Source organism: Osmerus mordax, chromosome 2 (genome assembly GCF_038355195.1).
Source record: "Osmerus mordax isolate fOsmMor3 chromosome 2, fOsmMor3.pri, whole genome shotgun sequence".
Taxonomy (NCBI): domain Eukaryota; kingdom Metazoa; phylum Chordata; class Actinopteri; order Osmeriformes; family Osmeridae; genus Osmerus; species Osmerus mordax.
In genome coordinates, this window is record NC_090051.1 from 5,910,868 (window position 1) to 5,937,127 (window position 26,260).

The 26,260-nt window shown below is 55.8% G+C and overlaps 25 non-coding genes across 25 annotated transcripts; 12 read left to right on the plus strand and 13 right to left on the minus strand.

The window, feature by feature from the left end:
- Positions 1-1,794: 1,794 nt before the first annotated feature.
- Positions 1,795-1,913, minus strand: LOC136934323 (5S ribosomal RNA). Its single transcript, XR_010874858.1, has one exon. It is a non-coding gene; the product is annotated as a 5S ribosomal RNA (ribosomal RNA).
- A 7,404-nt stretch (positions 1,914-9,317) lies between these two features.
- LOC136935749 (U1 spliceosomal RNA) lies at positions 9,318-9,474 on the plus strand. Its single transcript, XR_010874986.1, has one exon. It is a non-coding gene; the product is annotated as a U1 spliceosomal RNA (small nuclear RNA).
- Positions 9,475-9,593: 119 nt separating this feature from the next.
- LOC136934334 (5S ribosomal RNA) lies at positions 9,594-9,712 on the minus strand. The gene has a single exon (XR_010874859.1). It is a non-coding gene; the product is annotated as a 5S ribosomal RNA (ribosomal RNA).
- Positions 9,713-10,127: 415 nt separating this feature from the next.
- Positions 10,128-10,291, plus strand: LOC136935351 (U1 spliceosomal RNA). Its single transcript, XR_010874950.1, has one exon. It is a non-coding gene; the product is annotated as a U1 spliceosomal RNA (small nuclear RNA).
- Positions 10,292-10,410: 119 nt separating this feature from the next.
- Positions 10,411-10,529, minus strand: LOC136934345 (5S ribosomal RNA). Its single transcript, XR_010874860.1, has one exon. It is a non-coding gene; the product is annotated as a 5S ribosomal RNA (ribosomal RNA).
- Positions 10,530-10,944: 415 nt separating this feature from the next.
- LOC136935606 (U1 spliceosomal RNA) lies at positions 10,945-11,108 on the plus strand. Its single transcript, XR_010874973.1, has one exon. It is a non-coding gene; the product is annotated as a U1 spliceosomal RNA (small nuclear RNA).
- Positions 11,109-11,227: 119 nt separating this feature from the next.
- Positions 11,228-11,346, minus strand: LOC136934356 (5S ribosomal RNA). Its single transcript, XR_010874861.1, has one exon. It is a non-coding gene; the product is annotated as a 5S ribosomal RNA (ribosomal RNA).
- A 397-nt stretch (positions 11,347-11,743) lies between these two features.
- On the plus strand, positions 11,744-11,907 carry LOC136935362 (U1 spliceosomal RNA). Its single transcript, XR_010874951.1, has one exon. It is a non-coding gene; the product is annotated as a U1 spliceosomal RNA (small nuclear RNA).
- Positions 11,908-12,026: 119 nt separating this feature from the next.
- Positions 12,027-12,145, minus strand: LOC136934367 (5S ribosomal RNA). Its single transcript, XR_010874862.1, has one exon. It is a non-coding gene; the product is annotated as a 5S ribosomal RNA (ribosomal RNA).
- A 401-nt stretch (positions 12,146-12,546) lies between these two features.
- Positions 12,547-12,710, plus strand: LOC136935617 (U1 spliceosomal RNA). Its single transcript, XR_010874974.1, has one exon. It is a non-coding gene; the product is annotated as a U1 spliceosomal RNA (small nuclear RNA).
- A 119-nt stretch (positions 12,711-12,829) lies between these two features.
- On the minus strand, positions 12,830-12,948 carry LOC136934378 (5S ribosomal RNA). The gene has a single exon (XR_010874863.1). It is a non-coding gene; the product is annotated as a 5S ribosomal RNA (ribosomal RNA).
- Positions 12,949-13,363: 415 nt separating this feature from the next.
- LOC136935628 (U1 spliceosomal RNA) lies at positions 13,364-13,527 on the plus strand. Its single transcript, XR_010874975.1, has one exon. It is a non-coding gene; the product is annotated as a U1 spliceosomal RNA (small nuclear RNA).
- A 119-nt stretch (positions 13,528-13,646) lies between these two features.
- Positions 13,647-13,765, minus strand: LOC136934389 (5S ribosomal RNA). The gene has a single exon (XR_010874864.1). It is a non-coding gene; the product is annotated as a 5S ribosomal RNA (ribosomal RNA).
- A 401-nt stretch (positions 13,766-14,166) lies between these two features.
- On the plus strand, positions 14,167-14,330 carry LOC136935374 (U1 spliceosomal RNA). The gene has a single exon (XR_010874952.1). It is a non-coding gene; the product is annotated as a U1 spliceosomal RNA (small nuclear RNA).
- Positions 14,331-14,449: 119 nt separating this feature from the next.
- LOC136934400 (5S ribosomal RNA) lies at positions 14,450-14,568 on the minus strand. The gene has a single exon (XR_010874865.1). It is a non-coding gene; the product is annotated as a 5S ribosomal RNA (ribosomal RNA).
- A 401-nt stretch (positions 14,569-14,969) lies between these two features.
- On the plus strand, positions 14,970-15,133 carry LOC136935385 (U1 spliceosomal RNA). The gene has a single exon (XR_010874953.1). It is a non-coding gene; the product is annotated as a U1 spliceosomal RNA (small nuclear RNA).
- A 119-nt stretch (positions 15,134-15,252) lies between these two features.
- Positions 15,253-15,371, minus strand: LOC136934411 (5S ribosomal RNA). Its single transcript, XR_010874866.1, has one exon. It is a non-coding gene; the product is annotated as a 5S ribosomal RNA (ribosomal RNA).
- Positions 15,372-15,772: 401 nt separating this feature from the next.
- LOC136935407 (U1 spliceosomal RNA) lies at positions 15,773-15,936 on the plus strand. Its single transcript, XR_010874955.1, has one exon. It is a non-coding gene; the product is annotated as a U1 spliceosomal RNA (small nuclear RNA).
- A 119-nt stretch (positions 15,937-16,055) lies between these two features.
- Positions 16,056-16,174, minus strand: LOC136934434 (5S ribosomal RNA). The gene has a single exon (XR_010874868.1). It is a non-coding gene; the product is annotated as a 5S ribosomal RNA (ribosomal RNA).
- A 401-nt stretch (positions 16,175-16,575) lies between these two features.
- On the plus strand, positions 16,576-16,739 carry LOC136935418 (U1 spliceosomal RNA). Its single transcript, XR_010874956.1, has one exon. It is a non-coding gene; the product is annotated as a U1 spliceosomal RNA (small nuclear RNA).
- A 119-nt stretch (positions 16,740-16,858) lies between these two features.
- LOC136934445 (5S ribosomal RNA) lies at positions 16,859-16,977 on the minus strand. The gene has a single exon (XR_010874869.1). It is a non-coding gene; the product is annotated as a 5S ribosomal RNA (ribosomal RNA).
- A 401-nt stretch (positions 16,978-17,378) lies between these two features.
- Positions 17,379-17,542, plus strand: LOC136935429 (U1 spliceosomal RNA). The gene has a single exon (XR_010874957.1). It is a non-coding gene; the product is annotated as a U1 spliceosomal RNA (small nuclear RNA).
- A 119-nt stretch (positions 17,543-17,661) lies between these two features.
- LOC136934456 (5S ribosomal RNA) lies at positions 17,662-17,780 on the minus strand. Its single transcript, XR_010874870.1, has one exon. It is a non-coding gene; the product is annotated as a 5S ribosomal RNA (ribosomal RNA).
- Positions 17,781-18,181: 401 nt separating this feature from the next.
- On the plus strand, positions 18,182-18,345 carry LOC136935440 (U1 spliceosomal RNA). The gene has a single exon (XR_010874958.1). It is a non-coding gene; the product is annotated as a U1 spliceosomal RNA (small nuclear RNA).
- Positions 18,346-18,464: 119 nt separating this feature from the next.
- On the minus strand, positions 18,465-18,583 carry LOC136934467 (5S ribosomal RNA). Its single transcript, XR_010874871.1, has one exon. It is a non-coding gene; the product is annotated as a 5S ribosomal RNA (ribosomal RNA).
- Between the last annotated feature and the right edge of the window lie 7,677 nt (positions 18,584-26,260).

Below are 26,260 nucleotides of genomic sequence, written 5' to 3' on the forward strand. Positions count from 1 at the left end.
CTTGCTGGGGCCTCAGGGTTGATCACTCGAATGACGGGGGTTGCCATCTTCAGTGGTAGAAATACAGCTCTACAGACTCTTCTGAAATACACCAAGGTACAGTAACGAAACAACAACATTATTATTTACATTTACACCAATTTGCCAAATAATTTCAACCTGAAAGAATTCATGTCATTTAAAATACACAAACTGAGAAGGTGTATGCTTTTGTGTTGCAGATCAGTGTTAGTGTGCCTACAATGATTCTGTAATGGTGCAATGGAATGGCTGAATCCAAGCGCAGAGGTATTAATTGAAAATCAAATCAGGTACAGGTCCAGATGCAAAAGAATAGGACAGAAGTGTTTCCAAATAAGACAATACTTGCAGACCGCTTCGTAGATTTGGTATGGTGGCAAACAGCAAACAGTACTTCAAAAAGGACAGGGTGTCAATGAACAGTTTAAGTAGTGGCAGTAAGTGGCAGAGGGAGAACAAGTGAGTGGTATCAGTAATCAGTACTCTGGGGATGCAAGGGAGGTCTACCAGTTTAACAACTTTCAGCCTTGAATATAGCAATTCAAACACAATTGTATATTTAGACACCGCCACATTTGTTTGTTCAGGGAAATCAGACGTTTTGTGTAGATGGCATAACAAATACGATCTCAAATAAATATGTAAAAACTACCAAATCTGTGTTAGAATGGAGTGAGGGGATTTAACGGAGAGATGCGCTACTGTACTTTACTGTACTTTAGAGTAGCTAGCTCTAGTGTACCTGTCTACAGAAATCTAGCTAGATAAATTTAGTTTAAGCAAATCGAAAAATCTAGCTAATTCATACTTAGCTCTACTGTACCTGTCTACAGAAATCTAGCTAGATAAATTTAGATTAAGCAAATCGAAAAATCTAGCTAATACATACTTAGCTCTACTGTACCTGTCTACAGAAATCTAGCTAGATAAATTTAGTTTAAGCAAATCGAAAAATCTAGCTAATACATACTTAGCTCTACTGTACCTGTCTACAGAAATCTAGCTAGATAAATTTAGTTTTCGAAATCATCCACCACTGAATGTATACTATTTACAATGTTTTGAAACGTTGTATAAACATGACTTAAGACTTACCAGAAATACCGTAGTAGTGTCAATATGGCTCGGCGCTGTCACTTGGTAAATACGATCTTAAATATGTAATACGATCTCTGTGTTAGAATGGAGTGAGTGAGGGGATTTAACGGAGAGATGCGCTACTGTACTTTACTGTACTTTAGAGTAGCTAGCTCTACTGTACCTGTATACAGAAATCTAGCTAGATAAATTTAGTTTTCGAAATCATCCACCACTGAATGTATACTATTTACAATGTTTTGAAACTTTGTGTAAACATGAATGACTTAAGACTTAGATCTACCAAAAATACCGTAAGGTCAATACAGATCCAGTGACAGCTCAGCACTGTCACTTGGTAGATTTGAATATCAGCGTTGTGATTGGATGTCTACGGTCGAATTCGGCTATCCCATTGGGAGTCTACAGTCAGTTCTGACCAACCAGAAGGCGTAACTGTCTACAGTCAACGTAGACTTTGCACGACTGTAGAAACTTCCCCTGCGAATTCCCCAAATGCGGGAATCTCGACTGCATAATTTCTGGTAGTGGGGGACTGCGTACGCGCTCTCCCCCGAACATGTTTGTGAAAAATAATCTGGGAATCCTGAGACAGGTCAAGCCAAGCGGTTGAGGAGCTGTGTGACACGAGGTGGGGAAACAGTACCCCCTGCTGGTGAGAGAAGAGGAAGAAAAAGCTTACAGCACCTGGTATTCCCAGGCGGTCTCCCATCCAAGTACTAACCAGGCCCGACCCTGCTTAGCTTCCGAGATCGGACGAGATCGGGCGTGTTCAGGGTGGTATGGCCGTAAGCGAAGGAAGCTGTGGGTCATAGGCTACTTATAGATGACACCGCTCTGCCCAGTAGCTCAGCTTGATTTGCGATTCCTCCTTAGTTTTTTGTGGTCAGTTTCAGTTTATTGTTACTGTAGGTATTGTCTCTCTCTCTCTCTCTCTTTCTCTGTGTCTCTCTCTCTTCAAGGGGCAGGGCAAGGGAGGGGTGGGGGGATGGGTGAGTGGGAGGTGGGGATGGTTCCCTTCCGCCCGCCCCTTCCATTGGCTGTTTCTTTCTGCATGGGTGAGTGGGAGGTGGGGCTTGCTCCCTTCAGCCCGCCCCTTCCATTGGCTGTTTTTTTCTGCCTGTCTGCTCACCGCGGGTGACTGCGGCAGCCCTGGCACCTGGGTGAGGGCACCCGTTTCCCTTCCAACTCATACTTACCTGGCAGGGGAGACACCTTGATCAGGAAGTATCAAATCGGCACTCTGGTTCCCGTTTAGCCGTGGTGGTCAGGAAAGAAATCGAAAGTCCGGGGTCTTGCGGTGTATGCGACACGGCTTGCGATTCCTTTGTTGGCTCTGCGGTGGAAGCCAGGTTTTCGATCCCCCTTTCTCTCTTCATTACTTTCCCCCCTTTTTCACCACTTGGCTGGAGACAGAGGCAGGATACGTGGCCTGACCGCGGTTCTGCCAAAATCTCCAGCCCAACCACCCAGCTGCGGAACACCCCGAACAGGCCCGGAACCCTCCGGTGCCACAGGGCCCGGTGAGGGGCAGGAGGCAGGGGAGCAGGAGGAGGGTGCTAGGTCGTGGTAGACCAGCCCTGACCCCTCCGGCTTTCCCAGTACTCCGCCGACTCCCAGACCCGCCCAGCTGCGGAACACCCAGGACAGGACCGGAATCCTCCGGTGCCCGCTGGCCCCGGTGAGAGGCAGGAGGCAGAGGAACAGAAGGAGGGGCTAGGTCGGTGCAGACCGGCCCCACCCTCGACTCCCAGTACCCCGCATCTCCCGGATCCCCATACCCCCCCCCCCCCTTTGCGGCTGGCCAGACCGCTCGAAAAGTCGGGATAAGGACCTTTTCCGCCAGACCAGACCCGGAGGAAGGAGGGACAGACGGGAGAGAGCCCCACCACCTACGCCGAGAGCAAGCAGGCCACAGGAGAGTGGCACGCCAAGGGCCAAGCACTCTGGTGGCTCTGCCTTGCTCTCAGGTCTTCCTCTGTCCTCCATAGGAAGACTGTCCATCTCAGACCAGACGGGAGGAGGGCCAGGAGCCCCAACACCACCTCTAGGAGCAGGCGGGCCACAGGAGAGTACCGTCCCTTGGGGACGGGCTACCGAGTGGCCTCAGCCGGCTCTGAGTCTTCTTCCCCCCCCACCCTTGCAGGTTCGGGGAACACGCACCATCACCATGGCTGCCAGGATGAACCCTGGGGCGATGAGACGGGTGAACGCCGTCAGAGTGACGGTGAAATCCGATGAGGCTGCCGGGGACGGAGTCACCAAAGGATCCACAACCACCGCAACGACGACAGGACAGAGAGACACCACAACCGGAATGACCCGCCTGGAATTCAGCAGAGCCGTACTCCAACGAGGTATGGGCTTTGCGCCGCTCGATCTCAACTGCCTGGTGAAACCGCCCTCAACCCCCAACACCTTTGAGGTCAGTTTCAAAACACCACAACTGTTAGAGCAATTTTGGACCATGTACCGCCAGAACAAAAATAACCCGCCTTTCAGCCATCTCCACACAGAACCACTTTCAGACAGGGAAAACAAAGTAGTCACCATTCAATTCCACAACGAAGCTGTGCAGGAGTACGACGTGGAGGTTTGGCTGCGCCGCTATGCCCGCGTCAACTCTGGAGCGAGGAGGGTCCTGGACGAGGATGGAGTGTGGACCGGGGCACGGAAATGGCTGGTCCAGCTCACACCGGATCCTTCAGCGGTGGGCGGTGTCCAACACATCCCCAGTACCATCAACCTGGGGAACCACAGGGGCACCGTCCACTACTACGGTATGCCCAAGTTGTGCAGGACCTGCGGCCACCTTGGACATCTGGCCGCGGCCTGCACAAAGACCATCTGCCGCATCTGCCGAGGGGAACACCCCACGGCGGAATGCACTAACACACGCCCCTGCAACCTGTGTGGGCTTCAGGGACACCTCTACAGAGACTGCCCCCACTCCTACGCCAACAAGACAAGGAGGCCGGCCAATACCCCCCCTACGGCACTGCCCGGAGCTCAACCTCAGAAGGAGCAGGCCGACCCCCCTCCACCAACCTCCCCCCCCCTCCCCCCTTCCCCCTCCCCCTCCCCCTCCTCAGACTCCTCCACACCCCCCCTATTCATAATTACTGACCCCGACCCGGTATCGGAACCCGACTCGGTACCGGCCCCCTTCACCGACCTCCCCCCTGACTCCCCGACCGACATCCACCCCCTCTCCCCACTCCCGGGGGCAGTCTCATCCCCGACGACACAACCAGACCTACCGGACTCCCAGACAGACCTGCCGACCCCCACCACGGCAAATCCACCGGGGACGACACGACCGGACTCTGACTCCACCGACATGACCTCCCCGGTGTATCTCCCAATACGTACATCCACCCCTGCCAAGCCGGTGAATGTGAGGGAACCGGCTCTGGTAGGGATCATTCCCTCCCACGACTTACCCCCACACTCCCAGTCACTCTACAACGAGGACTCACCACTCACTGACTGGAACATGGTCGTTCTGAAGAGGAAGCGCAAACCCACCACTGCCACCTCCGAAGACGACTCCACCCCGACTTCTGACTCTCCATCCCCCCCGAAACCACCACCAAAGCCTCCAGGTCCCCCCCCCCCTCCCCCTCCCCCCCTTCCCCCACGACCTCACCCTGGTCCCAAGTCCAGACGCCAACCCTCCACAGCAGTCTCTGAGCCCACACAGGATCAGACCAGCCAGCCCCGGCCCACCCAAGGACCCTCCGTGCCAGCCGAATCTCCACCACCAGGCAGACGGTGGGGGGACGACGAAGCCGTGAGCAATCAGGGGGAGGTGCCCGACCCGGAATATGGACAGGAGGCCATCAGGAACCTCCAAATCATCGCCACAGGAATCAGCGGACCCGTCAAATCATCACAATCACCATGAGTATCACAATAACATCACTCAACACCCGCAGCATGTTACGACTGGAGAAGAGGGCAACCGTTTTCAGACACCTCTCAACACAACCGGCCGACATCTACCTCCTCCAGGAGTGTGCCATCCCCTACATGGAGATGGATGCACTTCTGGAGGGGGAGTGGACTCGGGGAGACTCTCTCTGGTCAGGTTCCAACACCAATAAATCGGATGGGGTCGGGATGTTGGTGGCCAATCCATTCCTCCGACAAACCAGCCACCGAGTCGTCGAGAGCGGGCGGATCCTGGCCGTCGACCTGGAGGTCCGGGGTTCCCCGCTCAGGGTCATCAACGTCTACGGCCCCTCCAACGCCACAGAGAGAGTCTCCCTCTACGCGAAGCTTCGACCTCTTCTGATGACCCCCATGCCAGTATTGGTAGGGGGGGATTTCAACTGCGCCCTGAGGGATGAGGATCGGAGCAAACCCTGGAAGGACAGATCCACCAAAGCACTACAGGACATCATCAATGACTTCTCCCTGATGGATGTCGGCGGCACCTCCCCCCCAACACACACGTGGGTGAGATCCTCGGGCTCTGCCTCTTCAAGGATCGACATGTTCTTGCTCTCGCCAGGTCTGGGAGTGTGCTCCTTCAAGACCCAGGCGACGCACTTCTCAGACCACAGGATGCTGACCGTGACCCTGCGATGGGAGGGACCAGCCAGACCAACGAGGGGGCCCTGGAGGATGAACACATCTGTACTCCAGGACCCCTCCATCAGCCACTCCTTCTCCAGGCGCTACCTGGAGTGGAGGACCCTGAAAGAACTATTTACATCCCCGATAGAGTGGTGGGAAATGGTCAAGTCCCGGGTCAAGGGGTTCTTCGGAGGGGTGGGAAGGAGGAAGGCTCGGGAACAGAGGGCCCGTTTCTACCACCACAACGGGGCCCTGCAACGCCTGAGCCTCCTCCAACTCAGAGGATTCGACGTGACCCGGGAGCTGTCAGAGACCAAGGAGCACCTGGCCACACTCTATCGGGAAGAACAGGAGAGGAAGACTTTCAGGGATAAACTCAAGGGCCTGGAGGAGGAGGAGAAATGCACCAAATACTTCTTCCGCAGGGCACGGTCTAAACAACAAGGCATCCTGTCCCTCTATAACACCAGCGGCCAGACCGTCACAGACAGCGACGACATCAGGAGGGTGACCGAGGAGTTCTACGGCCGGCTGTTCGACACCAAGCCGGCGGACGGGACTCTGGCGGAAACCTTCCTCGACGGTCTGGACCAAATCAAAGAGGGGGGCGAGGGCGAGGAACCAGAGCTGAGTCTGGAGGAGCTCACCCGGGCCGTGCACGCCATGAACACCCAGAAGGCCCCGGGACCGGACGGGATCCCGGCGGAATTCTATCAGGCCTTCTGGGAACTCATCAAGGGCGATCTGGCCCAGGTCCTCCGAGCGGTCTACAGGGAAAGGAGGCTAGGAGAATCGATGAGACAGAGTACAGTAACACTAATACCCAAGAAGGGGGACCTCAAGGACCTCCGGAATTGGCGCCCCATCAACCTCCTCTGTTCCGACTACAAAATCCTCACGAAGGCCCTCATGTGGCGCTTCCAAACACACCTCCCCGCAATCATCAACCCGGACCAGACCTGCGGCGTCCCCGGAAGGTCCATAAACGACAACCTGCTCCTGGTGAGAGACCTCATCTTCCACTCCCAGGAGCGGAGGTCCCCCTTCGCGCTCCTCTGCCTCGACCAAGAGAAGGCCTTCGACCGGGTAAGCCATGGCTTCCTGCAGGAGGTGCTAGGGAGGATGAACTTCCCACAACACCTCATCCACTGGACCAGGCTCTGCTACAACAACATCACAAGCAGAGTCCTGGTCAACAGACAGCTAACAGACCCCTTTCCCATCCGGTCTGGGGTCAGACAAGGATGCCCCCTAGCACCCCTGCTGTACGTCATCTACCTGGAGCCTTTCCTCCGTAAAATCAGAGCTACACAGAACATCCAGGGTTATCACCTCCCGGGGGCCCAGGGAGAGAGGCTCCGGGTGGTGGCGTACATGGACGACATCACCATCGTCGGCACAGATAGTCGGTCCATCGCCGCGGCAACGAAGGTGGTGGACGACTACTGTGCAGCCACTGGCGCCCTGGTCAATCGAGGTAAGAGCGAACTGTACCTGTCGCAACACTGGAAAGAAGACATCACCACCTCTTTCCCTGTAAAGACAGACAACATCAAGCTGCTCGGAGTCATCTACCAGAACAACGGGAAAGGGACCCTGACCTGGGCCAACACCATCAGCCATGCCAAGCAAAAGATCGCCCAATGGAGTGCACGGTCCCTCACAATAACGGGCAAGATCTTGATCCTGAAGGCAATTATCCTCCCCATTCTCCTCTACGTCGGGAGGGTGTTTCCCCCGGACAGGGTGACGAGCAAAACCATCGAGCGCCTGATGTTCACCTTTGTCTGGGGGAGCACCATGGAGCGCTTGAAGAGGACCATCATGTTCAGCGCAGAGGAGAAGGGGGGGAAGGGGGTCCCAGACATCCTCAACATCATTAGGGCACAGGGCCTCTCACGACTGGTCACAAATATCCATAAACCGGACAGGAAGGCAGGAACCTTTGAGAGGTACTTCGCCACACCCATACTCAGAGCACTCCGTATCACCAACACCACCATCAACCACACTGTGCCCTACTGCTGGGACCCCCCAAAAGTATACAGGGAGTGGAAGAACTTTGCCTTCAGGACGGGTCTGCCTGCAGCCGGCCTGGCCTCCTGGAAATACAAGGACATCATGGCACACATCAGAGGGAAGGACATCACCACACCACCCAAGGCCAGGCCGGCCCTGGACATCCAACAGGTATGGAAAAACATTAACCATAAATGCATCAACAATAAACAAAAGGATTTGAATTGGTCAACTGCTCACGGCTGTCTCCCCACCAGAGAATTCATGCATAGACGGCGCATGGCCCGTACCGAGCTCTGCCCCCACGGTTGCACTGACACTGAAAACATTTACCACCTGTTTGTCAAGTGCACCGTGGCCAGGCGGGTCTGGGCCCTGTTTGTTCCCTCTGTCTCCCTCTACAGGAACAACACCTTGCCTCGCTTGACGGCGGACGACATCCTGTTCGGTCCTCCGGGGGGCTGTACGACCCCCCGCCTACAACATCAGTGGAGGATCGTCAGCGCCGTCAAGCAGGTGATATGGGAGACAAGGAACAGCAGGGTCTATCATCAACAGGACCACCCTTTCATTGTCCAGAGGAGGAGAATCACTCTCCTCCTCAGGGACTACGCCATCCTGGACTTTAAAAATAACCCGGACACCGCCAGAGACACATGGGGGGTGGAGAGGTGGAAGGACGTGTCCATCTAACTCAGCCCCCCATGCCACCACACCATCTCTGCACTACATGCTCCGTCCCCGAAGGCCGGCGGCATTCCCCGTCCAACACCCTCATCGCCCCCAACACCATCACCACCGCCCTGGCAGCCACCACTCCACTCACCCCACCGCTTCACCCGTTCCGGTACCAAGCCCGAAGACCCAGGGACACCAACACCTGTCCCCAGTACGAGGGTCCGGAGAGGAGAAACCCACCAGGCCACAAGGGAAGTACAACAGCACATTACACCTGCACCCCACTACCCTTGCTCACCCCCTCCTTTCCTCCCCTCTCCACTCTCTCCCCCTATCACCTCACAGGGTTCCAGTTTGCCAACACCATCCCAGCAGCAGCACCCTCTACCCCCCCCCCCCCCCCCCCCCCCCCCCCCCAAGGACCGGTCATCACCCCTCCCCGGCACACCAGCTGCAGCACCTGGAACCCCTCTCCCTGGGCCCCCGAAAAGGACACTACACCCCCCACCCCCCGCCACAAGAAACCCCCCCCCCCATCCCACTCATCAAGAAGTCTGGCCCCTCCAACCCCGCCACCCACACACCCCACCCCACTTACCGGAACGTTACAGAAACTCTCACCTCAGACACACATCATTTGCACTGCACTTGGACTCGGCCCGACCTGCAGCACCCCCAACCATCCCTGGAGGAGGGGATACCCCCTCGAATGGCTCCTCCCGAGGTTTCTTCTTAATTTTCTCAAAGAGTTTTTGTGAGGAGTTTTTCCTCGCTTTCCTGGAGGGTTTAGGTTGGCGCAGGGAGGGCCCACACTGGTGAATTTGTGTTTTTCGTTTTGAGGTAAAGGGTGATTGTGATTGACGTATCGACACTGGGTGAAATGTGGTGGAAGTTTTTACCAATGCTGTAAATAACTGTTTTTAATTTTGGTAAAACCAATAAAAGCTTAAAAGGTTCACCCAGGGCGAGGCTCGGCCATTGCACTTCGGCTGTGCTGACCTTTGCGAATTCCCCAAATGCGGGAATCTCGACTGCATAATTTCTGGTAGTGGGGGACTGCGTACGCGCTCTCCCCCGAACATGTTTGTGAAAAATAATCTGGGAATCCTGAGACAGGTCAAGCCAAGCGGTTGAGGAGCTGTGTGACACGAGGTGGGGAAACAGTACCCCCTGCTGGTGAGAGAAGAGGAAAAAAAAGCTTACAGCACCTGGTATTCCCAGGCGGTCTCCCATCCAAGTACTAACCAGGCCCGACCCTGCTTAGCTTCCGAGATCGGACGAGATCGGGCGTGTTCAGGGTGGTATGGCCGTAAGCGAAGGAAGCTGTGGGTCATAGGCTACTTATAGATGACACCGCTCTGCCCAGTAGCTCAGCTTGATTTGCGATTCCTCCTTAGTTTTTTGTGGTCAGTTTCAGTTTATTGTTACTGTAGGTATTGTCTCTCTCTCTCTCTCTCTCTCTCTCTCTCTCTCTCTTTCTCTGTGTCTCTCTCTCTTCAAGGGGCAGGGCAAGGGAGGGGTGGGGGGATGGGTGAGTGGGAGGTGGGGATGGTTCCCTTCCGCCCGCCCCTTCCATTGGCTGTTTCTTTCTGCATGGGTGAGTGGGAGGTGGGGCTTGCTCCCTTCAGCCCGCCCCTTCCATTGGCTGTTTTTTTCTGCCTGTCTGCTCACCGCGGGTGACTGCGGCAGCCCTGGCACCTGGGTGAGGGCACCCGTTTCCCTTCCAACTCATACTTACCTGGCAGGGGAGACACCTTGATCACGAAGGAGGTTCACCCAGGGCGAGGCTCGGCCATTGCACTTCGGCTGTGCTGACCTTTGCGAATTCCCCAAATGCGGGAATCTCGACTGCATAATTTCTGGTAGTGGGGGACTGCGTACGCGCTCTCCCCCGAACATGTTTGTGAAAAATAATCTGGGAATCCTGAGACAGGTCAAGCCAAGCGGTTGAGGAGCTGTGTGACACGAGGTGGGGAAACAGTACCCCCTGCTGGTGAGAGAAGAGGAAAAAAAAGCTTACAGCACCTGGTATTCCCAGGCGGTCTCCCATCCAAGTACTAACCAGGCCCGACCCTGCTTAGCTTCCGAGATCGGACGAGATCGGGCGTGTTCAGGGTGGTATGGCCGTAAGCGAAGGAAGCTGTGGGTCATAGGCTACTTATAGATGACACCGCTCTGCCCAGTAGCTCAGCTTGATTTGCGATTCCTCCTTAGTTTTTTGTGGTCAGTTTCAGTTTATTGTTACTGTAGGTATTGTCTCTCTCTCTCTCTCTCTCTCTCTCTCTCTCTCTCTTTCTCTGTGTCTCTCTCTCTTCAAGGGGCAGGGCAAGGGAGGGGTGGGGGGATGGGTGAGTGGGAGGTGGGGATGGTTCCCTTCCGCCCGCCCCTTCCATTGGCTGTTTCTTTCTGCATGGGTGAGTGGGAGGTGGGGCTTGCTCCCTTCAGCCCGCCCCTTCCATTGGCTGTTTTTTTCTGCCTGTCTGCTCACCGCGGGTGACTGCGGCAGCCCTGGCACCTGGGTGAGGGCACCCGTTTCCCTTCCAACTCATACTTACCTGGCAGGGGAGACACCTTGATCACCAAGGAGGTTCACCCAGGGCGAGGCTCGGCCATTGCACTTCGGCTGTGCTGACCTTTGCGAATTCCCCAAATGCGGGAATCTCGACTGCATAATTTCTGGTAGTGGGGGACTGCGTACGCGCTCTCCCCCGAACATGTTTGTGAAAAATAATCTGGGAATCCTGAGACAGGTCAAGCCAAGCGGTTGAGGAGCTGTGTGACACGAGGTGGGGAAACAGTACCCCCTGCTGGTGAGAGAAGAGGAAAAAAAAGCTTACAGCACCTGGTATTCCCAGGCGGTCTCCCATCCAAGTACTAACCAGGCCCGACCCTGCTTAGCTTCCGAGATCGGACGAGATCGGGCGTGTTCAGGGTGGTATGGCCGTAAGCGAAGGAAGCTGTGGGTCATAGGCTACTTATAGATGACACCGCTCTGCCCAGTAGCTCAGCTTGATTTGCGATTCCTCCTTAGTTTTTTGTGGTCAGTTTCAGTTTATTGTTACTGTAGGTATTGTCTCTCTCTCTCTCTCTCTTTCTCTGTGTCTCTCTCTCTTCAAGGGGCAGGGCAAGGGAGGGGTGGGGGGATGGGTGAGTGGGAGGTGGGGATGGTTCCCTTCCGCCCGCCCCTTCCATTGGCTGTTTCTTTCTGCATGGGTGAGTGGGAGGTGGGGCTTGCTCCCTTCAGCCCGCCCCTTCCATTGGCTGTTTTTTTCTGCCTGTCTGCTCACCGCGGGTGACTGCGGCAGCCCTGGCACCTGGGTGAGGGCACCCGTTTCCCTTCCAACTCATACTTACCTGGCAGGGGAGACACCTTGATCACGAAGGAGGTTCACCCAGGGCGAGGCTCGGCCATTGCACTTCGGCTGTGCTGACCTTTGCGAATTCCCCAAATGCGGGAATCTCGACTGCATAATTTCTGGTAGTGGGGGACTGCGTACGCGCTCTCCCCCGAACATGTTTGTGAAAAATAATCTGGGAATCCTGAGACAGGTCAAGCCAAGCGGTTGAGGAGCTGTGTGACACGAGGTGGGGAAACAGTACCCCCTGCTGGTGAGAGAAGAGGAAAAAAAAGCTTACAGCACCTGGTATTCCCAGGCGGTCTCCCATCCAAGTACTAACCAGGCCCGACCCTGCTTAGCTTCCGAGATCGGACGAGATCGGGCGTGTTCAGGGTGGTATGGCCGTAAGCGAAGGAAGCTGTGGGTCATAGGCTACTTATAGATGACACCGCTCTGCCCAGTAGCTCAGCTTGATTTGCGATTCCTCCTTAGTTTTTTGTGGTCAGTTTCAGTTTATTGTTACTGTAGGTATTGTCTCTCTCTCTCTCTCTCTCTCTTTCTCTGTGTCTCTCTCTCTTCAAGGGGCAGGGCAAGGGAGGGGTGGGGGGATGGGTGAGTGGGAGGTGGGGATGGTTCCCTTCCGCCCGCCCCTTCCATTGGCTGTTTCTTTCTGCATGGGTGAGTGGGAGGTGGGGCTTGCTCCCTTCAGCCCGCCCCTTCCATTGGCTGTTTTTTTCTGCCTGTCTGCTCACCGCGGGTGACTGCGGCAGCCCTGGCACCTGGGTGAGGGCACCCGTTTCCCTTCCAACTCATACTTACCTGGCAGGGGAGACACCTTGATCACCAAGGAGGTTCACCCAGGGCGAGGCTCGGCCATTGCACTTCGGCTGTGCTGACCTTTGCGAATTCCCCAAATGCGGGAATCTCGACTGCATAATTTCTGGTAGTGGGGGACTGCGTACGCGCTCTCCCCCGAACATGTTTGTGAAAAATAATCTGGGAATCCTGAGACAGGTCAAGCCAAGCGGTTGAGGAGCTGTGTGACACGAGGTGGGGAAACAGTACCCCCTGCTGGTGAGAGAAGAGGAAAAAAAAGCTTACAGCACCTGGTATTCCCAGGCGGTCTCCCATCCAAGTACTAACCAGGCCCGACCCTGCTTAGCTTCCGAGATCGGACGAGATCGGGCGTGTTCAGGGTGGTATGGCCGTAAGCGAAGGAAGCTGTGGGTCATAGGCTACTTATAGATGACACCGCTCTGCCCAGTAGCTCAGCTTGATTTGCGATTCCTCCTTAGTTTTTTGTGGTCAGTTTCAGTTTATTGTTACTGTAGGTATTGTCTCTCTCTCTCTCTCTCTCTCTCTCTCTCTCTCTCTTTCTCTGTGTCTCTCTCTCTTCAAGGGGCAGGGCAAGGGAGGGGTGGGGGGATGGGTGAGTGGGAGGTGGGGATGGTTCCCTTCCGCCCGCCCCTTCCATTGGCTGTTTCTTTCTGCATGGGTGAGTGGGAGGTGGGGCTTGCTCCCTTCAGCCCGCCCCTTCCATTGGCTGTTTTTTTCTGCCTGTCTGCTCACCGCGGGTGACTGCGGCAGCCCTGGCACCTGGGTGAGGGCACCCGTTTCCCTTCCAACTCATACTTACCTGGCAGGGGAGACACCTTGATCACCAAGGAGGTTCACCCAGGGCGAGGCTCGGCCATTGCACTTCGGCTGTGCTGACCTTTGCGAATTCCCCAAATGCGGGAATCTCGACTGCATAATTTCTGGTAGTGGGGGACTGCGTACGCGCTCTCCCCCGAACATGTTTGTGAAAAATAATCTGGGAATCCTGAGACAGGTCAAGCCAAGCGGTTGAGGAGCTGTGTGACACGAGGTGGGGAAACAGTACCCCCTGCTGGTGAGAGAAGAGGAAAAAAAAGCTTACAGCACCTGGTATTCCCAGGCGGTCTCCCATCCAAGTACTAACCAGGCCCGACCCTGCTTAGCTTCCGAGATCGGACGAGATCGGGCGTGTTCAGGGTGGTATGGCCGTAAGCGAAGGAAGCTGTGGGTCATAGGCTACTTATAGATGACACCGCTCTGCCCAGTAGCTCAGCTTGATTTGCGATTCCTCCTTAGTTTTTTGTGGTCAGTTTCAGTTTATTGTTACTGTAGGTATTGTCTCTCTCTCTCTCTCTCTCTCTTTCTCTGTGTCTCTCTCTCTTCAAGGGGCAGGGCAAGGGAGGGGTGGGGGGATGGGTGAGTGGGAGGTGGGGATGGTTCCCTTCCGCCCGCCCCTTCCATTGGCTGTTTCTTTCTGCATGGGTGAGTGGGAGGTGGGGCTTGCTCCCTTCAGCCCGCCCCTTCCATTGGCTGTTTTTTTCTGCCTGTCTGCTCACCGCGGGTGACTGCGGCAGCCCTGGCACCTGGGTGAGGGCACCCGTTTCCCTTCCAACTCATACTTACCTGGCAGGGGAGACACCTTGATCACGAAGGAGGTTCACCCAGGGCGAGGCTCGGCCATTGCACTTCGGCTGTGCTGACCTTTGCGAATTCCCCAAATGCGGGAATCTCGACTGCATAATTTCTGGTAGTGGGGGACTGCGTACGCGCTCTCCCCCGAACATGTTTGTGAAAAATAATCTGGGAATCCTGAGACAGGTCAAGCCAAGCGGTTGAGGAGCTGTGTGACACGAGGTGGGGAAACAGTACCCCCTGCTGGTGAGAGAAGAGGAAAAAAAAGCTTACAGCACCTGGTATTCCCAGGCGGTCTCCCATCCAAGTACTAACCAGGCCCGACCCTGCTTAGCTTCCGAGATCGGACGAGATCGGGCGTGTTCAGGGTGGTATGGCCGTAAGCGAAGGAAGCTGTGGGTCATAGGCTACTTATAGATGACACCGCTCTGCCCAGTAGCTCAGCTTGATTTGCGATTCCTCCTTAGTTTTTTGTGGTCAGTTTCAGTTTATTGTTACTGTAGGTATTGTCTCTCTCTCTCTCTCTCTCTCTTTCTCTGTGTCTCTCTCTCTTCAAGGGGCAGGGCAAGGGAGGGGTGGGGGGATGGGTGAGTGGGAGGTGGGGATGGTTCCCTTCCGCCCGCCCCTTCCATTGGCTGTTTCTTTCTGCATGGGTGAGTGGGAGGTGGGGCTTGCTCCCTTCAGCCCGCCCCTTCCATTGGCTGTTTTTTTCTGCCTGTCTGCTCACCGCGGGTGACTGCGGCAGCCCTGGCACCTGGGTGAGGGCACCCGTTTCCCTTCCAACTCATACTTACCTGGCAGGGGAGACACCTTGATCACGAAGGAGGTTCACCCAGGGCGAGGCTCGGCCATTGCACTTCGGCTGTGCTGACCTTTGCGAATTCCCCAAATGCGGGAATCTCGACTGCATAATTTCTGGTAGTGGGGGACTGCGTACGCGCTCTCCCCCGAACATGTTTGTGAAAAATAATCTGGGAATCCTGAGACAGGTCAAGCCAAGCGGTTGAGGAGCTGTGTGACACGAGGTGGGGAAACAGTACCCCCTGCTGGTGAGAGAAGAGGAAAAAAAAGCTTACAGCACCTGGTATTCCCAGGCGGTCTCCCATCCAAGTACTAACCAGGCCCGACCCTGCTTAGCTTCCGAGATCGGACGAGATCGGGCGTGTTCAGGGTGGTATGGCCGTAAGCGAAGGAAGCTGTGGGTCATAGGCTACTTATAGATGACACCGCTCTGCCCAGTAGCTCAGCTTGATTTGCGATTCCTCCTTAGTTTTTTGTGGTCAGTTTCAGTTTATTGTTACTGTAGGTATTGTCTCTCTCTCTCTCTCTCTCTCTTTCTCTGTGTCTCTCTCTCTTCAAGGGGCAGGGCAAGGGAGGGGTGGGGGGATGGGTGAGTGGGAGGTGGGGATGGTTCCCTTCCGCCCGCCCCTTCCATTGGCTGTTTCTTTCTGCATGGGTGAGTGGGAGGTGGGGCTTGCTCCCTTCAGCCCGCCCCTTCCATTGGCTGTTTTTTTCTGCCTGTCTGCTCACCGCGGGTGACTGCGGCAGCCCTGGCACCTGGGTGAGGGCACCCGTTTCCCTTCCAACTCATACTTACCTGGCAGGGGAGACACCTTGATCACGAAGGAGGTTCACCCAGGGCGAGGCTCGGCCATTGCACTTCGGCTGTGCTGACCTTTGCGAATTCCCCAAATGCGGGAATCTCGACTGCATAATTTCTGGTAGTGGGGGACTGCGTACGCGCTCTCCCCCGAACATGTTTGTGAAAAATAATCTGGGAATCCTGAGACAGGTCAAGCCAAGCGGTTGAGGAGCTGTGTGACACGAGGTGGGGAAACAGTACCCCCTGCTGGTGAGAGAAGAGGAAAAAAAAGCTTACAGCACCTGGTATTCCCAGGCGGTCTCCCATCCAAGTACTAACCAGGCCCGACCCTGCTTAGCTTCCGAGATCGGACGAGATCGGGCGTGTTCAGGGTGGTATGGCCGTAAGCGAAGGAAGCTGTGGGTCATAGGCTACTTATAGATGACACCGCTCTGCCCAGTAGCTCAGCTTGATTTGCGATTCCTCCTTAGTTTTTTGTGGTCAGTTTCAGTTTATTGTTACTGTAGGTATTGTCTCTCTCTCTCTCTCTCTCTCTTTCTCTGTGTCTCTCTCTCTTCAAGGGGCAGGGCAAGGGAGGGGTGGGGGGATGGGTGAGTGGGAGGTGGGGATGGTTCCCTTCCGCCCGCCCCTTCCATTGGCTGTTTCTTTCTGCATGGGTGAGTGGGAGGTGGGGCTTGCTCCCTTCAGCCCGCCCCTTCCATTGGCTGTTTTTTTCTGCCTGTCTGCTCACCGCGGGTGACTGCGGCAGCCCTGGCACCTGGGTGAGGGCACCCGTTTCCCTTCCAACTCATACTTACCTGGCAGGGGAGACACCTTGATCACGAAGGAGGTTCACCCAGGGCGAGGCTCGGCCATTGCACTTCGGCTGTGCTGACCTTTGCGAATTCCCCAAATGCGGGAATCTCGACTGCATAATTTCTGGTAGTGGGGGACTGCGTACGCGCTCTCCCCCGAACATGTTTGTGAAAAATAATCTGGGAATCCTGAGACAGGTCAAGCCAAGCGGTTGAGGAGCTGTGTGACACGAGGTGGGGAAACAGTACCCCCTGCTGGTGAGAGAAGAGGAAAAAAAAGCTTACAGCACCTGGTATTCCCAGGCGGTCTCCCATCCAAGTACTAACCAGGCCCGACCCTGCTTAGCTTCCGAGATCGGACGAGATCGGGCGTGTTCAGGGTGGTATGGCCGTAAGCGAAGGAAGCTGTGGGTCATAGGCTACTTATAGATGACACCGCTCTGCCCAGTAGCTCAGCTTGATTTGCGATTCCTCCTTAGTTTTTTGTGGTCAGTTTCAGTTTATTGTTACTGTAGGTATTGTCTCTCTCTCTCTCTCTCTCTCTTTCTCTGTGTCTCTCTCTCTTCAAGGGGCAGGGCAAGGGAGGGGTGGGGGGATGGGTGAGTGGGAGGTGGGGATGGTTCCCTTCCGCCCGCCCCTTCCATTGGCTGTTTCTTTCTGCATGGGTGAGTGGGAGGTGGGGCTTGCTCCCTTCAGCCCGCCCCTTCCATTGGCTGTTTTTTTCTGCCTGTCTGCTCACCGCGGGTGACTGCGGCAGCCCTGGCACCTGGGTGAGGGCACCCGTTTCCCTTCCAACTCATACTTACCTGGCAGGGGAGACACCTTGATCACGAAGGAGGTTCACCCAGGGCGAGGCTCGGCCATTGCACTTCGGCTGTGCTGACCTTTGCGAATTCCCCAAATGCGGGAATCTCGACTGCATAATTTCTGGTAGTGGGGGACTGCGTACGCGCTCTCCCCCGAACATGTTTGTGAAAAATAATCTGGGAATCCTGAGACAGGTCAAGCCAAGCGGTTGAGGAGCTGTGTGACACGAGGTGGGGAAACAGTACCCCCTGCTGGTGAGAGAAGAGGAAAAAAAAGCTTACAGCACCTGGTATTCCCAGGCGGTCTCCCATCCAAGTACTAACCAGGCCCGACCCTGCTTAGCTTCCGAGATCGGACGAGATCGGGCGTGTTCAGGGTGGTATGGCCGTAAGCGAAGGAAGCTGTGGGTCATAGGCTACTTATAGATGACACCGCTCTGCCCAGTAGCTCAGCTTGATTTGCGATTCCTCCTTAGTTTTTTGTGGTCAGTTTCAGTTTATTGTTACTGTAGGTATTGTCTCTCTCTCTCTCTCTCTCTCTTTCTCTGTGTCTCTCTCTCTTCAAGGGGCAGGGCAAGGGAGGGGTGGGGGGATGGGTGAGTGGGAGGTGGGGATGGTTCCCTTCCGCCCGCCCCTTCCATTGGCTGTTTCTTTCTGCATGGGTGAGTGGGAGGTGGGGCTTGCTCCCTTCAGCCCGCCCCTTCCATTGGCTGTTTTTTTCTGCCTGTCTGCTCACCGCGGGTGACTGCGGCAGCCCTGGCACCTGGGTGAGGGCACCCGTTTCCCTTCCAACTCATACTTACCTGGCAGGGGAGACACCTTGATCACGAAGGAGGTTCACCCAGGGCGAGGCTCGGCCATTGCACTTCGGCTGTGCTGACCTTTGCGAATTCCCCAAATGCGGGAATCTCGACTGCATAATTTCTGGTAGTGGGGGACTGCGTACGCGCTCTCCCCCGAACATGTTTGTGAAAAATAATCTGGGAATCCTGAGACAGGTCAAGCCAAGCGGTTGAGGAGCTGTGTGACACGAGGTGGGGAAACAGTACCCCCTGCTGGTGAGAGAAGAGGAAAAAAAAGCTTACAGCACCTGGTATTCCCAGGCGGTCTCCCATCCAAGTACTAACCAGGCCCGACCCTGCTTAGCTTCCGAGATCGGACGAGATCGGGCGTGTTCAGGGTGGTATGGCCGTAAGCGAAGGAAGCTGTGGGTCATAGGCTACTTATAGATGACACCGCTCTGCCCAGTAGCTCAGCTTGATTTGCGATTCCTCCTTAGTTTTTTGTGGTCAGTTTCAGTTTATTGTTACTGTAGGTATTGTCTCTCTCTCTCTCTCTCTCTCTTTCTCTGTGTCTCTCTCTCTTCAAGGGGCAGGGCAAGGGAGGGGTGGGGGGATGGGTGAGTGGGAGGTGGGGATGGTTCCCTTCCGCCCGCCCCTTCCATTGGCTGTTTCTTTCTGCATGGGTGAGTGGGAGGTGGGGCTTGCTCCCTTCAGCCCGCCCCTTCCATTGGCTGTTTTTTTCTGCCTGTCTGCTCACCGCGGGTGACTGCGGCAGCCCTGGCACCTGGGTGAGGGCACCCGTTTCCCTTCCAACTCATACTTACCTGGCAGGGGAGACACCTTGATCACGAAGGAGGTTCACCCAGGGCGGGGTGGTTGGGCTGAAGATTTTGGCAGAACCGCGGTCAGGCCACGTATTCTGCCTCTGTCTCCAGCCAAGTGGTGAAAAAGGGGGGAAAGTAATGAAGAGAGAAAGGGGGATCGAAAACCTGGCTTCCACCGCAGAGCCAACAAAGGAATCGCAAGCCGTGTCGCATACACCGCAAGACCCCGGACTTTCGATTTCTTTCCTGACCACCACGGCTAAACGGGAACCAGAGTGCCGATTTGATACTTCCTGATCAAGGTGTCTCCCCTGCCAGGCAACCAACCACCCAGCTGCGGAACACCCCGAACAGGCCCGGAACCCTCCGGTGCCACAGGGCCCGGTGAGGGGCAGGAGGCAGGGGAGCAGGAGGAGGGTGCTAGGTCGTGGTAGACCAGCCCTGACCCCTCCGGCTTTCCCAGTACTCCGCCGACTCCCAGACCCGCCCAGCTGCGGAACACCCAGGATAGGACCGGAATCCTCCGGTGCCCGCTGGCCCCGGTGAGAGGCAGGAGGCAGAGGAACAGAAGGAGGGGCTAGGTCGGTGCAGACCGGCCCCACCCTCGACTCCCAGTACCCCGCATCTCCCGGATCCCCATACCCCCCCCCCCCTTTGCGGCTGGCCAGACCGCTCGAAAAGTCGGGATAAGGACCTTTTCCGCCAGACCAGACCCGGAGGAAGGAGGGACAGACGGGAGAGAGCCCCACCACCTACGCCGAGAGCAAGCAGGCCACAGGAGAGTGGCACGCCAAGGGCCAAGCACTCTGGTGGCTCTGCCTTGCTCTCAGGTCTTCCTCTGTCCTCCATAGGAAGACTGTCCATCTCAGACCAGACGGGAGGAGGGCCAGGAGCCCCAACACCACCTCTAGGAGCAGGCGGGCCACAGGAGAGTACCGTCCCTTGGGGACGGGCTACCGAGTGGCCTCAGCCGGCTCTGAGTCTTCTTCCCCCCCCCACCCTTGCAGGTTCGGGGAACACGCACCATCACCATGGCTGCCAGGATGAACCCTGGGGCGATGAGACGGGTGAACGCCGTCAGAGTGACGGTGAAATCCGATGAGGCTGCCGGGGACGGAGTCACCAAAGGATCCACAACCACCGCAACGACGACAGGACAGAGAGACACCACAACCGGAATGACCCGCCTGGAATTCAGCAGAGCCGTACTCCAACGAGGTATGGGCTTTGCGCCGCTCGATCTCAACTGCCTGGTGAAACCGCCCTCAACCCCCAACACCTTTGAGGTCAGTTTCAAAACACCACAACTGTTAGAGCAATTTTGGACCAGGTACCGCCAGAACAAAAATAACCCGCCTTTCAGCCATCTCCACACAGAACCACTTTCAGACAGGGAAAACAAAGTAGTCACCATTCAATTCCACAACGAAGCTGTGCAGGAGTACGACGTGGAGGTTTGGCTGCGCCGCTATGCCCGCGTCAACTCTGGAGCGAGGAGGGTCCTGGACGAGGATGGAGTGTGGACCGGGGCACGGAAATGGCTGGTCCAGCTCACACCGGATCCTTCAGCGGTGGGCGGTGTCCAACACATCCCCAGTACCATCAACCTGGGGAACCACAGGGGCACCGTCCACTACTACGGTATGCCCAAATTGTGCAGGACCTGCGGCCACCTTGGACATCTGGCCGCGGCCTGCACAAAGACCATCTGCCGCATCTGCCGAGGGGAACACCCCACGGCGGAATGCACTAACACACGCCCCTGCAACCTGTGTGGGCTTCAGGGACACCTCTACAGAGACTGCCCCCACTCCTACGCCAACAAGACAAGGAGGCCGGCCAATACCCCCCCTACGGCACCGCCCGGAGCTCAACCTCAGAAGGAGCAGGCCGACCCCCCTCCACCAACCTCCCCCCCCCTCCCCCCTTCCCCCTCCCCCTCCCCCTCCTCAGACTCCTCCACACCCCCCCTATTCATAATTACTGACCCCGACCCGGTATCGGAACCCGACTCGGTACCGGCCCCCTTCACCGACCTCCCCCCTGACTCCCCGACCGACATCCACCCCCTCTCCCCACTCCCGGGGGCAGTCTCATCCCCGACGACACAACCAGACCTACCGGACTCCCAGACAGACCTGCCGACCCCCACCACGGCAAATCCACCGGGGACGACACGACCGGACTCTGACTCCACCGACATGACCTCCCCGGTGTATCTCCCAATACGTACATCCACCCCTGCCAAGCCGGTGAATGTGAGGGAACCGGCTCTGGTAGGGATCATTCCCTCCCACGACTTACCCCCACACTCCCAGTCACTCTACAACGAGGACTCACCACTCACTGACTGGAACATGGTCGTTCTGAAGAGGAAGCGCAAACCCACCACTGCCACCTCCGAAGACGACTCCACCCCGACTTCTGACTCTCCATCCCCCCCGAAACCACCACCAAAGCCTCCAGGTCCCCCCCCCCCTCCCCCTCCCCCCCTTCCCCCACGACCTCACCCTGGTCCCAAGTCCAGACGCCAACCCTCCACAGCAGTCTCTGAGCCCACACAGGATCAGACCAGCCAGCCCCGGCCCACCCAAGGACCCTCCGTGCCAGCCGAATCTCCACCACCAGGCAGACGGTGGGGGGACGACGAAGCCGTGAGCAATCAGGGGGAGGTGCCCGACCCGGAATATGGACAGGAGGCCATCAGGAACCTCCAAATCATCGCCACAGGAATCAGCGGACCCGTCAAATCATCACAATCACCATGACTATCACAATAACATCACTCAACACCCGCAGCATGTTACGACTGGAGAAGAGGGCAACCGTTTTCAGACACCTCTCAACACAACCGGCCGACATCTACCTCCTCCAGGAGTGTGCCATCCCCTACATGGAGATGGATGCACTTCTGGAGGGGGAGTGGACTCGGGGAGACTCTCTCTGGTCAGGTTCCAACACCAATAAATCGGATGGGGTCGGGATGTTGGTGGCCAATCCATTCCTCCGACAAACCAGCCACCGAGTCGTCGAGAGCGGGCGGATCCTGGCCGTCGACCTGGAGGTCCGGGGTTCCCCGCTCAGGGTCATCAACGTCTACGGCCCCTCCAACGCCACAGAGAGAGTCTCCCTCTACGCGAAGCTTCGACCTCTTCTGATGACCCCCATGCCAGTATTGGTAGGGGGTGATTTCAACTGCGCCCTGAGGGATGAGGATCGGAGCAAACCCTGGAAGGACAGATCCACCAAAGCACTACAGGACATCATCAATGACTTCTCCCTGATGGATGTCGGCGGCACCTCCCCCCCAACACACACGTGGGTGAGATCCTCGGGCTCTGCCTCTTCAAGGATCGACATGTTCTTGCTCTCGCCAGGTCTGGGAGTGTGCTCCTTCAAGACCCAGGCGACGCACTTCTCAGACCACAGGATGCTGACCGTGACCCTGCGATGGGAGGGACCAGCCAGACCAACGAGGGGGCCCTGGAGGATGAACACATCTGTACTCCAGGACCCCTCCATCAGCCACTCCTTCTCCAGGCGCTACCTGGAGTGGAGGACCCTGAAAGAACTATTTACATCCCCGATAGAGTGGTGGGAAATGGTCAAGTCCCGGGTCAAGGGGTTCTTCGGAGGGGTGGGAAGGAGGAAGGCTCGGGAACAGAGGGCCCGTTTCTACCACCACAACGGGGCCCTGCAACGCCTGAGCCTCCTCCAACTCAGAGGATTCGACGTGACCCGGGAGCTGTCAGAGACCAAGGAGCACCTGGCCACACTCTATCGGGAAGAACAGGAGAGGAAGACTTTCAGGGATAAACTCAAGGGCCTGGAGGAGGAGGAGAAATGCACCAAATACTTCTTCCGCAGGGCACGGTCTAAACAACAAGGCATCCTGTCCCTCTATAACACCAGCGGCCAGACCGTCACAGACAGCGACGACATCAGGAGGGTGACCGAGGAGTTCTACGGCCGGCTGTTCGACACCAAGCCGGCGGACGGGACTCTGGCGGAAACCTTCCTCGACGGTCTGGACCAAATCAAAGAGGGGGGCGAGGGCGAGGAACCAGAGCTGAGTCTGGAGGAGCTCACCCGGGCCGTGCACGCCATGAACACCCAGAAGGCCCCGGGACCGGACGGGATCCCGGCGGAATTCTATCAGGCCTTCTGGGAACTCATCAAGGGCGATCTGGCCCAGGTCCTCCGAGCGGTCTACAGGGAAAGGAGGCTAGGAGAATCGATGAGACAGAGTACAGTAACACTAATACCCAAGAAGGGGGACCTCAAGGACCTCCGGAATTGGCGCCCCATCAACCTCCTCTGTTCCGACTACAAAATCCTCACGAAGGCCCTCATGTGGCGCTTCCAAACACACCTCCCCGCAATCATCAACCCGGACCAGACCTGCGGCGTCCCCGGAAGGTCCATAAACGACAACCTGCTCCTGGTGAGAGACCTCATCTTCCACTCCCAGGAGCGGAGGTCCCCCTTCGCGCTCCTCTGCCTCGACCAAGAGAAGGCCTTCGACCGGGTAAGCCATGGCTTCCTGCAGGAGGTGCTAGGGAGGATGAACTTCCCACAACACCTCATCCACTGGACCAGGCTCTGCTACAACAACATCACAAGCAGAGTCCTGGTCAACAGACAGCTAACAGACCCCTTTCCCATCCGGTCTGGGGTCAGACAAGGATGCCCCCTAGCACCCCTGCTGTACGTCATCTACCTGGAGCCTTTCCTCCGTAAAATCAGAGCTACACAGAACATCCAGGGTTATCACCTCCCGGGGGCCCAGGGAGAGAGGCTCCGGGTGGTGGCGTACATGGACGACATCACCATCGTCGGCACAGATAGTCGGTCCATCGCCGCGGCAACGAAGGTGGTGGACGACTACTGTGCAGCCACTGGCGCCCTGGTCAATCGAGGTAAGAGCGAACTGTACCTGTCGCAACACTGGAAAGAAGACATCACCACCTCTTTCCCTGTAAAGACAGACAACATCAAGCTGCTCGGAGTCATCTACCAGAACAACGGGAAAGGGACCCTGACCTGGGCCAACACCATCAGCCATGCCAAGCAAAAGATCGCCCAATGGAGTGCACGGTCCCTCACAATAACGGGCAAGATCTTGATCCTGAAGGCAATTATCCTCCCCATTCTCCTCTACGTCGGGAGGGTGTTTCCCCCGGACAGGGTGACGAGCAAAACCATCGAGCGCCTGATGTTCACCTTTGTCTGGGGGAGCACCATGGAGCGCTTGAAGAGGACCATCATGTTCAGCGCAGAGGAGAAGGGGGGGAAGGGGGTCCCAGACATCCTCAACATCATTAGGGCACAGGGCCTCTCACGACTGGTCACAAATATCCATAAACCGGACAGGAAGGCAGGAACCTTTGAGAGGTACTTCGCCACACCCATACTCAGAGCACTCCGTATCACTAACACCACCATCAACCACACTGTGCCCTACTGCTGGGACCCCCCAAAAGTATACAGGGAGTGGAAGAACTTTGCCTTCAGGACGGGTCTGCCTGCAGCCGGCCTGGCCTCCTGGAAATACAAGGACATCATGGCACACATCAGAGGGAAGGACATCACCACACCACCCAAGGCCAGGCCGGCCCTGGACATCCAACAGGTATGGAAAAACATTAACCATAAATGCATCAACAATAAACAAAAGGATTTGAATTGGTCAACTGCTCACGGCTGTCTCCCCACCAGAGAATTCATGCATAGACGGCGCATGGCCCGTACCGAGCTCTGCCCCCACGGTTGCACTGACACTGAAAACATTTACCACCTGTTTGTCAAGTGCACCGTGGCCAGGCGGGTCTGGGCCCTGTTTGTTCCCTCTGTCTCCCTCGGACAGAGGTGGCTGGCTGCTGAGAACGGACAGAGGTGGCAGGCTGCTGAGACCGGACAGCGGTGGCTGGCTTCTTGGGTCAGACAGCGGGTTCACCCGGGAATTGGGATCGCAGAGGCTGACTAAATAAGCCCTTGAAGTCTTGCGACTTGTCCGACTCTAAAAATGAACAGAATGAAGTAGTCGTTTTGTAATATGAATTATAAAAAAAGATATACAGTTTAGTGTGCATTTACTCTGTATCTCACTTACCTTCCACAGACTGGCTTGCAGCCACAAGTTCCACCTCATTGCCTGGCCATTCAGGAGCATCACATTTGGAAGTGGTGGCCTGCAGTTGCTGGACAACAAATCTATTGTTACTCTCTAGATTGTATGATATCCTTTTTTTAATGACCAAAAACAAACATATTAGTATGCTACTCTGCTCTTCCTGTTTCATAACACTTACTTGCTTGTCTCTGTCATTAATGTATTTCCTAAACCGCTTCATCTGGATGCTGGTTATGTGGGTCACTGGTGTGTGCAACCACCTCCTCACAGAACCATAAGCATCAATAATGCCCTTCCTCTGCTCAGTTGTGAACTGTTCTGGCCTGTCCTTCTGAGCCTGGTACTGCCTATAGAGTTCCCACATCTCTTGGAAGGTGTGTGACTCAAACCCTCTCTGACCGTAAATACAGCTGTCAGTGTTGGCCTCAAGAAGATTCAATATTTGTGGGAAGCTCTCTGCATACTCTGCCAGGTACTCCTTTATCCACAGGTTCCCTATCTCTCCCTTACGGTGAGGGTTGGTCACCTCTGACCTGTGCTTGTCAAGGACGCTGGAATAATAGACATCAACTTAGCATCGTGATCATTAATATCACTGAGTATGAGGAGGAGTAAAGAAACGTTGCAAAGATGAATTATAAACCCTGATGGTAGCCATAGTTTTGTGTTGAAAATAAATGCAATTTGATATGCAAAGCCCACAACAGTTTTACTTACTACTTCATGTAGCCCACATCATTTTCCACAATCCAGTGGAGTGGTGCGTTCATATACTGCCCAAACGGCACCACCAGCTTTCCTAGGCACATCTGGCGTGATGGCGCAGGGATGCCCTCTGCTCGAAGGAGCGTCTGTGCATGGGCCAGGGCAGTGGCCTGGTTCAGCAGCTCCTGTGGAGGATTGGGGAAGAAAATCTTTTTTTCCCGATAGGTACAGGACTCCTTGGTTGCCACCAACACAGCCTGTTGACGACTTGCTGGGGCCTCAGGGTTGATCACTCGAATGACGGGGGTTGCCATCTTCAGTGGTAGAAATACAGCTCTACAGACTCTTCTGAAATACACCAAGGTACAGTAACGAAACAACAACATTATTATTTACATTTACACCAATTTGCCAAATAATTTCAACCTGA